The 7,961-nt window shown below is 38.5% G+C and overlaps 1 protein-coding gene across 1 annotated transcript in view; it reads left to right on the top strand.

Moving 5' to 3' along the window:
- Positions 1-3,656: 3,656 nt before the first annotated feature.
- Positions 3,657-7,961, top strand: part of LOC121177062 (leucine rich adaptor protein 1-like) — a 30,912-nt gene continuing 26,607 nt past the window's right edge. Inside the window, exon 1 of the mRNA XM_041031260.1 lies at positions 3,657-3,668. The gene's annotated coding sequence lies outside the window, so the exon portion shown is untranslated. The remainder of the gene's footprint in view (positions 3,669-7,961) is intronic.

Raw genomic sequence — 7,961 nt, 5'->3', positions numbered from 1 at the left:
AGCGAGAATAGGCGAGAGAGCAGAGCACAGACTGAACAAGCGTTTTGAGGCAGCAGACTTATTTTGATATTCACTGTTTTTCAGGCGGTTTTTTTTTTTTCATGCTTCCATGTAGGCTTTCTGTCCCATGATGCAAGTGTCACTGATCAAACTTTAGGAGAAAATAAGCAGAATGATAAAAATTCAGCGCCATTAGTTATTATGTTTGACTTAGTTAATACAAACGATCATTCACTCAGTAAAATATATTATGCAAGTTATTTGTTTACAGTTCCACAGTTTTGGAAATAGACTTCCCTCTCTCGCAGAGAGTTAGATAAGAACCCACGTGTGTACGGTAAATGTATCTGAGCCAGTTAGCTTAGCTTAGCATAAAGACTGGAAACTGGCCTTTAAACAGTCCAAAGGTGGAAAAATTTGCCTACCAGCACTTTTAAAGCTCACTAATCAACACATGACAACTGTTGCTGGCAAACTTACTCAGCTCTATGTAATTAACATTAATTCTCTGAGCCCAGCAGCAGCTGCTGGCTGTTGTGTGGTCACTGTCTGCATACTGATGTCATTGAGGCAATACGAGCATTTGCATTTATGCTCTGGCAAAGGTTTTGTTTCAAGAAGAAACATTGCTGCATTTGTCCAGTTCTGCAGACCTGCACCCACAAAGCTCAGCACTGGAACTGACCTGTTACCTGAAATTATCACTGACATCAGAGTCAAAAGCCAGAAAGTCCAGGAGTTCTTTTATTTCACACTGCAGTGTTTTGCTTACTGATCCACTTACTGCATACTTTAGTAAAGATAGTATTACTGCTCTTGAGCATCAAAAGGATCGAACAGAAGCAGGCAAAAGCTGAAGTCAGACCAGGAATTCAAAACATTATTGTCCAGATGTGAGCTCTCCTGGCATATCGATGCACATCCTCTTTGTCCTTCATGCAGTGAATAGCTCTCTGAATTATGCATTTGTGCCAAATATTTTGCAAGTGTGCGTCAAGAGTTGAAGTTTTCTTAAAATAAGTTTTGATTGTGTGTGCAGGGAAAGGAGATGGTAAGGGAAAAAATGTGTAGGGAAGAAATATGCTCAAAATGTATTAAATTCGAAGACGGCCGTCGGTACACAGAAGGGCTGTGGTGTTTTTGTTTGGAACATACTTTCCCTAATGATCACATGTGCCAGATTTCATTGCTGTGACGCATATTTCTTCTTCCTTTTCAGAACATTTTTTAAATACAGCTATTTGCATTATCTTGTCATTGTGATAGAAGCTCTTAACAGACACAGTTCAGCCAAATTAGTAGCCAATCATCTTGCAGGACCTTGATGTCATATATCATCCCTGCCTTAAGATAAGCTGGTAAATGCTGGTGGAAAATAACATGTATTATAGTTATCATGTTTTTGAATACTTTTTTATTGTTATATTATATTGTTATATGTTGAATGAATATAACACGTTTGGCTCATATAACAAATATGCAGTATTAGTCTGTAGGAATATAGCTGCATTCCACAGATGATGATAAGCATGGAGAAATTGTCTTCGCCCCTTCTCCTACATTAGATAAGACTGATATGGTCTGTTGTTGTTGGTATGATCTTAGCTGTAATGCCTCCTCCAGATGGCCCTCCTCAATTGAGCTATCCTTTTCCAGCACCTTGAAGAAAGCGGTGCGGGTGCTCAGACTCTTGACAGTTACGTATATTTTGAGTGTGTTGCTGCGCCCTTCACAGAAATCATACGGGTGTGAACATTATCAGAGTCAAATTAGAGCCCCGCTGTGTTTGATACCACAGGAATAATTGGAGAATTTTTAATCATTGTTCACAAATACTGAGGAGAGGTCAAGTTAAACACTGACTGACCTTTCTTATGCTATGTGAGATCTAGAAGAAGGAACACACACAAAAAATCTGTACCACACTGCTTTGTGTTATGACTAACTTCATCATCCTTCTGATATCATATATGGTATAATTTTTAACATTACGGTCCAAGGGCCAACAGCAAAAATGTTAACAATGGCAGAAAATACATCTGTTTATGTAATTTTGACTGAAGTATATCGAGGACTTATGTGGAAATCGATAGCTAACAAGACATATTCCCAATATTTTTTGAATATCTGACATGTGACTGACAGAGTTATGGCACTAGGGGAAAAAAACCCTGCATGTCTGATTGCTCCTCAACATCAAAGAGGGTTAAGTGAAGATGAAGCACTAATACCCCCCCACCCCCACCCCCAGGGGGTGAGCTGTCTTGCTGCTCACAGCGTGACTGACAATAAGACCAATAGGTTCATTTCAGTTTTTCTATCATACACAGTATTGATGATCCACTGGAATTAAATCACTGTGTGGCGTCTGACTGATTACAATGCCCTTTCATTCTTACAGGGGTCAATGATAATAACTAGATGAGTTGATTGCTGTCTGGGTCAGCCTTTAAGTACCTTACTGTATGACTCAAATTGAAGAGGATCTCTGATTATCTTTTAAATGTGTCTCTTTTTTTAATGCTTTCACCTACTTACCTATGGGGCCCCAAAGTATTCAATATTAAATACTTAGATGGCTAATCTGTGCAAAATACATCAATAAATCAAGGAATTAAGAAATAATTTAGGAAATTATTAAAAAGCTACTCAATATTATGAAATATTATTTCATATATTCATTTATTTCTTAATTTCTTATTTGGTTATTTAAGATCGAACTCTTTGGGACTCCATCCCTGACCAGACGGTTTATTTGGCAGTGTTGACAATGTGTCACCTGTGGAGGCTTTAAACTGATGCCTGCAGTGGAGTATTCAGCAGAAGTTAATGACTTTGCTTTTCAGCAAACTGGCTCATCGAGCATTTTTTAGTTTTTTTTTTTTTTTGGAAGATATTATCTAATAGGTGCTGAAAATCTTTTTACATGCAGCATCTGAAGAACCCTCTCAATCCAAGGATAGTCCTTATCAGATAACATACATAGATATTACTCAACATAATGAATGTGAGCAGAGATCAAGTGCATATTATACAATTAATCATAATCGGGATCATTATCACAGGGGAAGCATGTGATGGTTGAATTTCAGAACAGTATACAGCTCTATGACATACCCTAAGCAGTCAATACTTTCATCTTGTGAACTATCACCTTTCTGGTTGCCTCATTACATGCCTTGATCTTTTATGCAGTCGGGTAAAAACAGAAGCCTTGCGATGCTTTGATCTCCCGCATAAAAGCTCCCCAAGAACTGACAGTGTTTCGAGATGGAAATGGCGTTAGACAGACCACGTTAGACTAAAATATTGTTTGATATTTCGATGCATTATTGACCATGAAACAAAAAGCAAAATATTGACCTCATCAAATATTGAAGGGCTTATGACCAAGTGTGTAGTTCAACAAGGTTGTTCAAGATGTTGCCCCTCTGTGTGTGAAGACATTCAGTCAGGGCCACTGGGAAAGTGTATTAACTCTTTAAGGTAGTGTAACACTGCCACTATTTTTGAACACATCTTAACTGCATTCAGGCCAGCTATGTTTAAAATTATGAGTTTTTTTAAATTAAGAATTAGTTCAAAGTCATCAGTAGCTGTAGGACGCTTCCTTTTATGCTCAGTTTGCTGATATTTGCTCTTTCTTCATCTCGGTTGTTCAGACTTGTGTTTGAACAGTTAAACATTAGCTCAAACAGTCCTCCATTTGGGAATTTCAAACTCCTAAGTGACTTCAAAAAGCACTGCCTGCATTTGTACCAACAAAGAACAGAATGTGATGATTCATTCACTTTTCTTGTTTTTTTTTCCTCTTTGGACACATTTTGGGTGATAAGCAGAACCCCCTCTCTATACGCCCATATGGCCATCCAAACATGCTGTGGGATGGAACATTTGACAAAAACACACATCTATTTAACAGCCAGACTTTAAGTGCATAATTATAGAAACTACTCTGCTAAATATTTTTATAAAATCATTCCTATTTACTGCAAGCTACAACTTAACTGGCCTATTCTTTCTCTCCACTTATGGCAGATTTGTACTCTTATTAGCTTCTGCTATCTGTTGCCAGCTGACTTGACATAGGTCACACAGGTGTTGATAATCAAGGCTGCTATTATACATGCAGTGCTTATTTAGCATGTTGATTTTTATTGGCTGTCACCTGGGCTCCAACTGAGAATAAGAACAACTAGTCATGTCATGGAAATCAAGGCCCTGGCAAATGTAGGAGTAGGTTCAAATCAACATAGCTGCGTTTTTTTTTTTTTTCGAAGCCTGAGACTGCTAACGGCATCAGAGAATTTATGCAGCAGATTATTTCATTTCAATTTGCTCAGCAGATTCCTCTGTGGTGGTGACATTATGTAATTAATTCTTTCTCCAAGGCAACAAATTAAGTCATCTATTGAACTTTGAACAAAAAAAAAAAGAAAAAAGTTACCGTATATGCCCCACATGTGACCTCCTAGACAGTGAAACTAATGACCTGCAGCCAGGAGCAGCAGTTTGTCATGACATAATCAGCTTAGCCGCACTTTAATTTAGCAAAACATATTGAAAGCAAGGTGAAAGTAATACAAGATGAAGTACCTGTGATTCTACTAAGGAAATAAAAGGTTCATTAATTCTGACATAATTATTATCATACGTTCCTTACGATAATGTTAGCTATATCCCAAAAGAGTAAAGGACAAAGGTTTCTTTAAGGCTGTTTTTCACAGTGTGATCTCAGCATGTGCTCATCTCCATTTTTGCGTTTTGTATTCGACTGAAGTCTACTACACCGGCGTATCATACAGTATTACATTAATTCCCTTCTATCAACAGTGTAGTGCTCCAGATTCAGAAGTATGCACAGTGTCTCTTTAATTGTTTACCCTCTTTCTTCTCCATTCTGTTTGAATATGCATGCAGAGGAAGAGCTCTTGTACTCCCAAGGATATATACTGTGAGAGAGTTTGGATCAAAACAGAACTGGCTTAAACTGGATGATGCTCAAAGAGGAGTTAACCTCATTTTCTGCCTTGATCTGATTTGAAGTGTTTTGAAAGAAGGTGAAGATTTTAAAACTTTTACATACAGTAAATCGGCTTTAATAACGTGATCAAGTTCCACCTGCGGAGAGCTCAGTTGCAGGAACTTATCAGATTTCCACCTGGCATTCAAAGTTTATCGTCAGTTCATGCTTTTTTTCATTATATGAACCTAAGTAGCATATGAGGGAGGAGATCATGGGAGGTAATAGTGATCGATCTTTACTTTCAACACCACAAAGAGAAATGAGTTCCTTACCATCTGTAAATTAAAAAAAAAAAAAAAAAAAGAACTCATAATCAGTCTCTGTTGTAATGGAAATGTGGTATGACATCAACAGTGCATTAAGGAGAATGATCTGTTTTAGCCAAGCACAGGAAATGTTGATGTACGTGAAGCAGAACTCGAGTTGAGTCTTTCTCCAAATATGATGTGACTGACATGAATTGCCGACAAGGCACTTCAAATCCTTCTCTCCTCAGTTTGCTTTCCAGTTTAAAAGCAGTGTTTTAATAGCAGAGTTATATAATGTGGTGACTCAAATGGAAAATCCTCAGAACAGAATTTGCATATTCTGGACTTGAACATGAACATGAACAAGAATACAGATTTCTTCCTTCTGCTAGGAACAACAGGCACAACTGAGGCAAATCTTGCAGGTGTTCCATTGACAATGAATCAAAAAAAAAAATGTGGCTTTGTGAAGACAAAAGCACAACCCAAACTGATTTTTACAGATATCTTTTATGCAGAGGTTTTTTGACAATAACACGGATAAGTGTGTTGGATCCATAGAGTTTTGTTTATGTTATATTGATTGACTGAGCAGTCTGTGATCACACTGGATTGTATTTTAGGGTGGATTTTCTCTATGTAGCAAAATCCACTGAACTACTCTCTGGGTTGAGTCCATTTCACTTTTTTTTTTTTTTTAAATAATCCAACAGCAGGCTTAAGATCAGATAATTATTGCTGCTGTGATCACTGCTACTTTGCGTAGGGCATCTAGCACCCAAGGTATAAGATGACATTTAGTTCAGTGAAAGACTGATGAACCAATACAGACAATAGAAGACAGAAAAGCTAGAGGAAGGTGAACTGAATCTGGAACTAATTTGCAAAGAAATATACAATCACCGGTTTGCTCCACAGTTGACTGAAATGATCCTTTGATGGCTCATAAAACAAAGTGAAAATAATGGATTAAACAGCTCTCATTTGTGAGATATTTCTAGACCTCTGGATGGGGGAAATTAATGGCCGATACTCCCTCCCTCAATAGCTAGCATACAGATGCCATCGAGCGAGGCACTCAGTCCCCCAGCTGTTCCAGCGGAGCTGCACAGTGTCCAACATTAGAGCTCTATGGTTGAATCAGGCACCTCCTAAGTGCAAATGTGTGTAGCTGTGTGACCCTGCTCTCTAGCCTTCTCTGATTGAATGCAGTCTTTAAAAAAAAAAAAAAAAGTTAATGCATCGATTTTTTTTTTTTTTTCAGATCTGGATGCTTTGTAGAAGATGAGATTTAACACTGATTTCAGTCAAGATGTATGACAAACCCAAATCCACCCTAAATCCACCCTCCTCCCTTCAGTTTTGGGTCAATGTATAAATACAGAACAGTGATGAATTACTTAACATGTTAGAAGAGTTAGTGATTGGTAATTGAAGGTTGGCTTTGACCTATTAACCTCCAAAATCAAAGTCAGACATGCATACAGGTCATTTTAGGTGAACAACCAAAGCTGCTGTATTTCTGGTGAGGATAGTTTCTCTTTATTTTACATGCTGTGTTGACCTGTTGCCTCCAGTAACCCTGACAAGAATTCATTGGTAAATAAATGATGAAATTCAAAGAATCCAACCAGCCACTGATTTGTTTAAGGAGAGACAGGCATTAAAGGCTCTGTGTCCTTGGTTGGCAGAACCCTAATATTGCTCACCCCAAATATTACCATTCTGTTTTTAATCCTGGCTTTTTGAAGATAACTGCACCTTAAAGGGGACTGGGCTTATCTATCAATTCACATCAAAGGCGGATGTCCAAGCCATTTGAATACCTTGTCTGTCAATAACTAGTAGAAATTCTGAAATTTCTGATCATCATTATCTGCTGTGTCTTTGTTCTATGGGCAAATGTGCCTGGAATGCTTCAAAGGCATGTTAATCAAGCGCTGTGTGAAGATGCCAGGAGACCAATTACACTTGTGAGCTGCACTTCAGCTTTCTCATTTCCCCAAATCCTGCTGCTCAAACATGGTTATAGCCCAGATTTCTTTTCCACGCCGATGAAATGGTTGACCTTGACAAATAGCAGAATGCAGAGCAGAATTGCTAACATGGAAACAGCATGGGAGTGCTTCGGCTTCTCTGCAGCTCCCGTGGAAAGTAGCAGTATCCGCTGTGTCTGAGCTACACTAAACACTACATTTTTATGAACAGAAGATGGAGTGGCTTTGTTGCGAAAGACTTTAGAGAATGTGGCTGTAGACTGAATTTGTGAAACTTTCTAAAGGCGATTTGTCATATTTTCAGTGATTTAACCTGGACTTGATAATACTTAATGACTGTAGTTCAAGGTCCAGGTACATGATTTTGCTTCCTAACTTTGAACAGGAAGCCCTTTTTTTTTTTAAACTCTCAAAACTGCCCAAGGTCGCTTTAATCATCAAGCACCATAACTCTATCCAACATCCAAAATGTTGAGGCAAAAAGCCAGTACTCCATCAGAAGTGGAATATGTGGAGAACAGATGCAGGTTGAACAATGAGCTCTCCGTGCCTCCAGCTGTCTTCCATTTCGCTGTAAGGTGGACCGAAGAACAGAAGAATCCGTCACCAGTGGAAGCTGTGTCCCAGTTGGCCTTTCCAAGCCACAGCCTTGTCCTAATCATCATCCGTCCATCCATCTGCCACAAGACT

Source organism: Toxotes jaculatrix, chromosome 23, assembly GCF_017976425.1.
Source record: "Toxotes jaculatrix isolate fToxJac2 chromosome 23, fToxJac2.pri, whole genome shotgun sequence".
In the NCBI taxonomy this organism is placed as follows: Eukaryota; Metazoa; Chordata; class Actinopteri; family Toxotidae; genus Toxotes; species Toxotes jaculatrix.
The sequence above is the reverse complement of the archived record's forward strand: the minus strand, read 5'-3'. Positions and strand labels throughout refer to the sequence as shown.